The sequence below is a fragment of the Mus caroli genome, chromosome 9 (assembly GCF_900094665.2).
Source record: "Mus caroli chromosome 9, CAROLI_EIJ_v1.1, whole genome shotgun sequence".
In the NCBI taxonomy this organism is placed as follows: Eukaryota; Metazoa; Chordata; class Mammalia; order Rodentia; family Muridae; genus Mus; species Mus caroli.
This window is the reverse complement of record NC_034578.1, coordinates 14751790-14759394: the sequence shown is the minus strand read 5'-3', so window position 1 is coordinate 14759394 and position 7605 is coordinate 14751790.

Sequence of the window (7605 nt, the reverse complement as noted above, 5' to 3'; positions counted from 1 at the left end):
TGTTCAGACAGGGAGGCAGAATAGTACAGCTGGAGAAAGACCTTTTGGTCCTGGGAAAAAATAACTTATTCCACTATCAGAGATCACTGTGTTTTTATAACTTGGTCACAGTTGCCTGGGAATACTTAATTTCATGTTTCCCATAGCTCAAGAGTGGGTTATCACATTAAGGATACTAACTTCTGTCTCCAAAGGCAGGAGCCATCTGCACTGGGAAAGTGCTATCAAGAAAAAAGGGAGTGCAATATTCAGGCACCAGGTTGGGCTTCCTTTTGTCTACCCTCTTCAAAGGCCAAGAAATTTGAGTGGTGGGAGGAGGGGTTATGGAAAGGGAGTACTAAATATTCTGGCTCAGTGCAGGAACAGGAGAGTGCAGGATTTGATGCACAGAGTGGGTGTGGGGCAGGTTACCTGCCTTTCTTCAAAATGAGTGGGAGAGAGTGTTGGGAAGGGAGCAGAAGGGATCAAGTGTTGGTAGAATGGAGAGAGAGAAACCTTGGGAGAGAACTGGAATCAGTTGAGGGGGCATCTCTGGCATGAACTAGAAACCTAGAATAAAAACAACCCCTAGGAACCTATGACAGAGACCCTATCTAAGACTATTAGCAATAGAGAATATTAAACCTGAAATGGTCACTTCCTATAACTTCAAGACTTCCAATGAAGGGAGGGAATACCAACTCCCCCCAAAACCATTGACCCATACAATGTCCAGACTACAAGATGTGGAGTGATAAAGATGGAGCAGAAATTGAGGGATTGGCCAACCAATGACTGGCCCAACTTGAGAGACACGGTGTAAGAGAGAGCCCATACGTAACATTATTAATGATATTCTCCTATACTTGTAGACAGGAAGGTAGTGTAACTGTCCACTGAGAGGCTACACACAACAGCTGATGGAAACATGCAGACACCCAAAGTATAACATTAAGTGGAGCTCAGAGAATCTTGTGGAAGGTGGAAGAGGGATTGAAGGGCCCAGCGGTATCAAGGACAACACAAGAAAATGTACAGAATCCATTAACCTGGACCCATAGAGGCTCACAAAGACTGATCAACCAAACACCATGCATAGGATGGACCTAGAACACATACAATGTAAGTTACAGATGCACAGGTTGGTCTTCATGTAGCACCCTTAACAAATAGAGCAAGGGCTGTTTCTATGTTGGCTGCCTTTGGACCCTTTTTCCCTAACTGGGCTGCCTTGTCTAGACTCAAAAGGAAAGGATGCCCCTAGTTTTACTACAATTTCTTATGCCAAGACACATTGATATAACAAGATATGGAAGGTTACCCTTTTCTGAGAACAAAGTTAGTGGGGTCAGGGGAAGGGAGAAGAAAGGTATGGATTAGGAGGAGAGTATGGAGGAAATAAAAAATAAACTCTACCATTTAAAAAAAAAAGAAAATCACATAGCTAAAAAGGTATTTTTTGTGTGAATTAAAGCCATATTAGGCCAGGCAGTAGTGGCGCACACCTTTAATCCCAGCACTTGGGAGGCAGAAGCAGGCAGACTTCTGACTTTGAGGCCAGCCTGGTCTACAAAGTGAGCTCCAGGACAGCCATGGCTACACAGAGAAACCCTGTCTCGGAAAAAAAAAAAAAAAATATTAGAAGAAAAGTCTCAAGGGTGAAACATTTATAATTTGCATTGAGCCTACCTGCAAATTCCACCTATTGAATATATCAAAAGAAACAAATGAAAAACTTACATGTCAGGGTTCTAACATTATTTTGGTTTGTAAAGAATAGCAAAAGATCATGTATACAGAAATAATAAGTAGTTATAATGATGAAATAAATGACCATACCAACAAAATACATGATTTTTCATAGAAGATAAACTATAAGATTTAATGTTTCATAGTTAATTGTTTAAAGACTCATTTGAGATAAGTTATACAAACAGTAATTTATATAACCATTTGGCAATGCAAAAGTTATCTTCTTTTCATAATATAATATAATACTTTGAATACAGAAATCCGACCAAAATCATTTAACATATTAAATACAGTCCTCATCAAAATTCCAATGTGATTGCTCACAGAAACTCAAAATTCAATCTTAAATTTCATATTGAAGCATAAAAGACTCAGGATTAACAAATCAATCCTAAATAAGAAAAGATTGTCTGAAGGTATCAAAATACCAAATTTGCAGTTACAAAATATATTTATAATTATAAAAATAGAGAAAATCAAGTAGACTGCCCAAAGACATTCTCTTTTCTTTAACCCTCTAAATCCTAAGTCGATAACTCAGTGACAGTACTGAAAAACAAAACGAGGTATAGCCTTCCTTCTTCTCTGGCCACATCTCTGCAGAACTGACAATGGATCTCCTCCTAATATCCTTCCTTGACTTCCTTGCTTTTCCCATCCCCAACTCTAACAGAAAAGTCCATCTAACCCAAAAACCTCTCCTACCAGGGGAACAAGTAAGCTGAAAGAAAACTCACACTTCTCTTACTCCTAAAATCTAATTCCCACCCCCACCTCCAAGTCTAATCCCTGACTCTGTAACTCAAAATACTCCGTGGTCTCCCTTTCCTATCTGACTAAATTTCTAATGTATCAAAAACTCTCCCCTGCCCCAACCTTCCTTTCACCAACTCCTTCTAGCATACCAATCGCCAACAACAGCAAGCATTCCTGTGAACACACCAGCTAAGCAGGCCAGAAAAAAAAAAAAAAAAAAAAAAAAAAAAAAAAAAAAAAAAAAGCAATACAAAGCTATCACACCCTCCAAAATCTGGAAACAGAAATCAAGGTACAAACTTTGTTCTGTCTAAAAGCAATACGGGAACAAAGAAATAATGGAATAGCAAAGTAATAACCAGGCACCCTTGAGACCAAGCAAGCACCAATCCCTGACACTATGAATGATACTTGGTTATGCTTGCAGACAGGATTCTAGCTTAACTGTCTTCTGAGAGACTCTACCCAGCAGATGTATATACTCACAGTCAAACATTTAATGGAGTTCAGAGACTCTTATGGAAGGGTTGGGGAGGATTGAAGGCTCTGAGAGTTTAGGAACTCCATAGAAAGAATCTACTAACCTGGAGCTTTAGCAGCTCTCAGAGACTACAATTCATGGAGAGGGCCTTCAATTTAATCAGGCACCTGATAAGCCAGCAATTCCTATTGGTGAAATCAAATATATTTTCAAAAATAAACAACCTGGGAATTCATATATAAAGGAATAAAACTAGATATCCACCTCACAGTTTACACAAAACTCAACTCCAAATGGATCAAATATCTCAGGATAAGACCTAAAATGTTAAAAGTAAATAGGAGAAAAGGGGAACACACTAGAGCTTATTGAAACATTTTTATAGAACATGATTTTAATATTTTCAACTGCTAATATTCAACAGACAGAATAATTATTTTAAGATATATTTTATTGTCATGTATCCCTTTTCAATTCTGATTTTATTAATTTGGAAACTGTTTCTGTGCCCTCTGGTTAGTCTAGCTAAGGGTTTATCTTGGTGATTTTTCTCAAAGAACTAGCTCCTGGCTTTGTTGATTCTTTGTATAGATTTTTATTTCTATTTGGTTGATTTCAGCCCTGGATTTGATTATTACCTGCCCTCTACTCTTATTGGCTGTTTTTGCTTCTTTTTGTTCTAAAACTGTCAGGTATGTTGGTTAGTGGTTTAGTCCCTGGGAGTTCTGAGGGTCTGGTTGGTTGATACTGTTCTTCCTATGAGGTTGCAAACCCTTTCAGTTCCTCCAGACCTTTTTCTAACTCTTTCATTGGAGACCCTGCACTCAGTTCAATGGTTGGCTGCAAGTATCCCCTCTGCATTTGTCAGGCTCTGGCAGAACTTCTCAGGAGACAGCTATATCACACTCCTGTCAGCATGCACTTATTGGCATAAACAATAGTGACTGGGTTTGGTGACTGTATATGGGAAGAATCCCCAGATGGGGCAGTCTCTGGATGGCCTTACATTCGGTCTCTGCTCCACACTTTTTCTCCCTATTTGCTCCCATGTATATTTTGTTCCCTTTCTAAGAAGGACCAAAGCACCCACACTTTGGTATTCCTACTTCTGAAGCTTCATGTGGTTTGTTAATTGAATCTTTGGTATGACAAGCTTTTGCGCTGATATCCACTGATCAGTGAGTGCCATACCATGTGAGTTCTTTTGTAATTGGGTTACCTCATTCAAGATGATATTTTCAAGTTCCATCCATTTGCCTAATAATTTCAAAAACCAATGAATTCATTGTTTTTTGGGTTTTTTTTAATGTTTATTTATTATTTTTACTTATTTTTAATAGATAGTTTCTTTAGTTATATTTCAAATGTTATCACCTTCCCTAGTTTTCCCTCTGAACACCTCCTACCCCTAACACCCCCTCCCCCTGTTCCCCAACCATCCACTCCCATTCCTGGTCCTGGCATCCCCCTATACTGGGGCATAGAACCTTCACAGGACCAAGGGCCTCTCCTCCCAATGATGACCAACTAAGCCATCCTCTGCTACATATATAGCTAGAGCCACAAGTTCCACCATGTATTTCCTTTGATTGGTGATATAGTTCCAAGGAGCTCTGGGGGGTACTGGTTACTTCATATTGATGCTCCTCCTATGGGGCTTCAGTCCCCTTCAGGTCCCTGTCACTCTGGCTCCTTCATTAGGGACTTTATGCTTCGTCCAATGGATGACTGTGAGCATGCACTTCTGTATTTGCCAGGCACTGTCAGAGCCTCACAGGCGACAGCTATATCAGGCTCCTGTCAGCAGTCGCTTTTTGATAATTGCCTAGTGTCTGGGTCTGGTGGTTGTTTATGGGATGGATCCCTGGATGGAGAAGTCTCTGGATGGTTCTTCCTTCAGACTCTGATCTGAACTTTGTCTCAGTAACTCCTTCCTTGGGTATTTTGTTCCCCATTCAAAGAACGAATGAAGCATCTAGAGATTGGTCTTTCTTCTTGAGTTTCATGTGTTTTGCAAATTGTATCTGGGTTTTCTAAGTTCTGGGCTAATATCCCCTTATCAGTGAGTGCAAATCATGTGTGTTCTTTTGTGATTGGGTTACCTCACTCAGGATGATATCCTCCAGATACAACCGTTTGCCTAAGAATTTCAAAAATTCATTGTTTTTAATAGCTGAGTAGTACTCCATTTTGTAAATATACCACCTTTTCTGTATCCATTCTTCTGTTGAGGGATATCTGGGTTCTTTCCAGCTTCTGGCTATTATAAATAAGGCTGCTATGAACATAGTGGAGCATGTGTCCTTATTACAAGTTGGAACATATTCTGGGTATATGCCCAAGAGAGCTACTGCTGGATCTTCCAGTAGTACTATGTCCAATTTTCTGAGGAATCACCAAACTGATTTCCAGAGTGCTTGTACCAGCTTGCAGTTCCACCAGCAATAGAGGACTGTTTCTTTTTCTAAACATCCTCGCCAGCATCTGCTGTCACCTGAATATTTTATATTACCCTTTCTGACCGGTGTGAGGTGGAATCTCAGGTTGTTTTGATTTGCATTTCCCTGATGATTAAGGATGTTGAACATTTTTTCAGGTGCTTCTCAGCCATTTGGTATTCCTCAGTTGAGAATTCTTTGTTTAGCTTTCTACCCCATTTTTTGGGGGGTGGGGTGGAGGGTGTTATTTGATTTTCAGGAGTCCAGCTTCTTGAGTTCTTTGTATACATTGGATACTAGTCCCCTATCTGATTTAGGATTGGTAAAGATTCATTCCCAATCTATTGGTGGCCTTTTTTGTCTGATTGACAGTGTCTTTTGCCTTGCAGAAGCTTTGAGATTTTATGAGGTCTCATTGATCAATTCTCAACCTTATATCACAAGCCATTGCTGTTCTGTTCAGGAATTTTTCCCCTGTACCCATATCTTCTAGACTTTTCCCTACTTTCTCCTCTATAAGTTTCAGTGTCTCTGGTTTTATGTGGAGTTCCTTGAGCCACTTAGACTTGAGCTTTGTACAAGGAGATAAGAATGGATCAATTCGCATTCTTCTACATGATAACTGCCACTTGTGCCAGGACCATTTGTTGAAAATGCTGTCTTTGTTCCACTGGATGTTTTTAGTTACCTTGTCAAAGATCAAGTGACCATAGGTGTGTGGGTTTATTTCTGGGTCTTCAATTCTATTCCATTGGTCTATTTGTCTGTCACTATACCAGTACCATGCAGTTTTTATCACAATTGCTCTGTAGTAGAGCTTTAGGTCCGGCATGGTCATTACACCAGAGGTGTTTTATTTTTGAGAAATATTTTTGCTATACTATGCTTTTTTATTATTCCAGATGAATTTGCAAAACACCCCTTTTAACACTGTGAAGAAATGATTTGGGATTTTGATGGAGATTGCATTGAATCTGTAGATTGCATTTGGCAGGATAGCCATTTTTACTATATTAATCCTGCCAATCCATGAGCTCGGGAGATCTTTCCATCTTCTGAGATCTTCTTTGATTTCTTTCTTCAGAGATTTGAAATTCTTATCATACAGATCTTTCACTTCCTTAGTTGGAGTCACACCAAGGTATTTTATATTATTTGTGACTATTGAAAAGGCTGTTGTTTCTCTAAATTCTTTCTCAGCCTGTTTATCCTTTGTGTAAAGAAAGACCAATAATTTGAGTTAATTTTATATCCAGCATCTACACTGAAGCTGTTTATCATGTTTAGGAGTTCTCTGTTAGAATTTTCAGGGTAACTTATATGTACTATCATACCATCTGCAAATAGTGGTATTTTGTCTTCTTCCTTTCCAATTTATATCCCCTTGATTTCCTTTTGCTGTCTAATTGCTCCGGCTAGTACTTCAAGTACTATATTGAATAGGTAGGGAGAAAGTGGGCAGCCTTGTTTAGTTCCTGATTTTAGTGGGATTCCTTCAAGTTTCTAACATTTAGTTTGATGTTGGCTACTGGTTTGCTGTATATTGCTTTTATTATGTTTACTTATGGGCCATGAATTCCTGATCTATCCAAGACTTTTATCATGAATGGGTGTTGAATTTTGGCGAATGCTTTCTCAGCATATAAAGAAATCATCATGTATTTTTTTTTTGTTCTTTTGTCTTTGAGTTTGTTTATATAGTGGATTGTGTTGATGGATTTCCATATATTAAATCATCCCTGCATCCCAGGGTTGAAGACTTCTTGATCATGATGCGTGATCATTTTGATGTGTTCTTGGATTCACTTTGCTAGAATTTTATTTAGTATTTTTACATCAATATTCACAAGGGAAATTTGTCTGACGTTCTTTTTATTGGATCTCTGTGTGGTTTAGGTATCAGAATAATTGTGGCTTCATAGAATGAATTGGGTAGAGTACCTTCTGTTTCTATTTTGTGAAATAGTTTGAGGAGAATTGGAATTAGATCTTCTTTGAAGGTCTGATAGAAGAACTCTGGACTAAATCCATCTGGTCCTGGATTTTTTTGGTTGGGAGGATATTAATGATTGCTTCTATTTCTTTAGGTGATATGGGACTGTTCAAATTGTTAATCTGATCCTGATTTAACTTTGGTACCTGGTATCTGACTATGAAATTGTCCATTTTGTCCATGTTTTCCAGTTTTTTTTTTTTTTT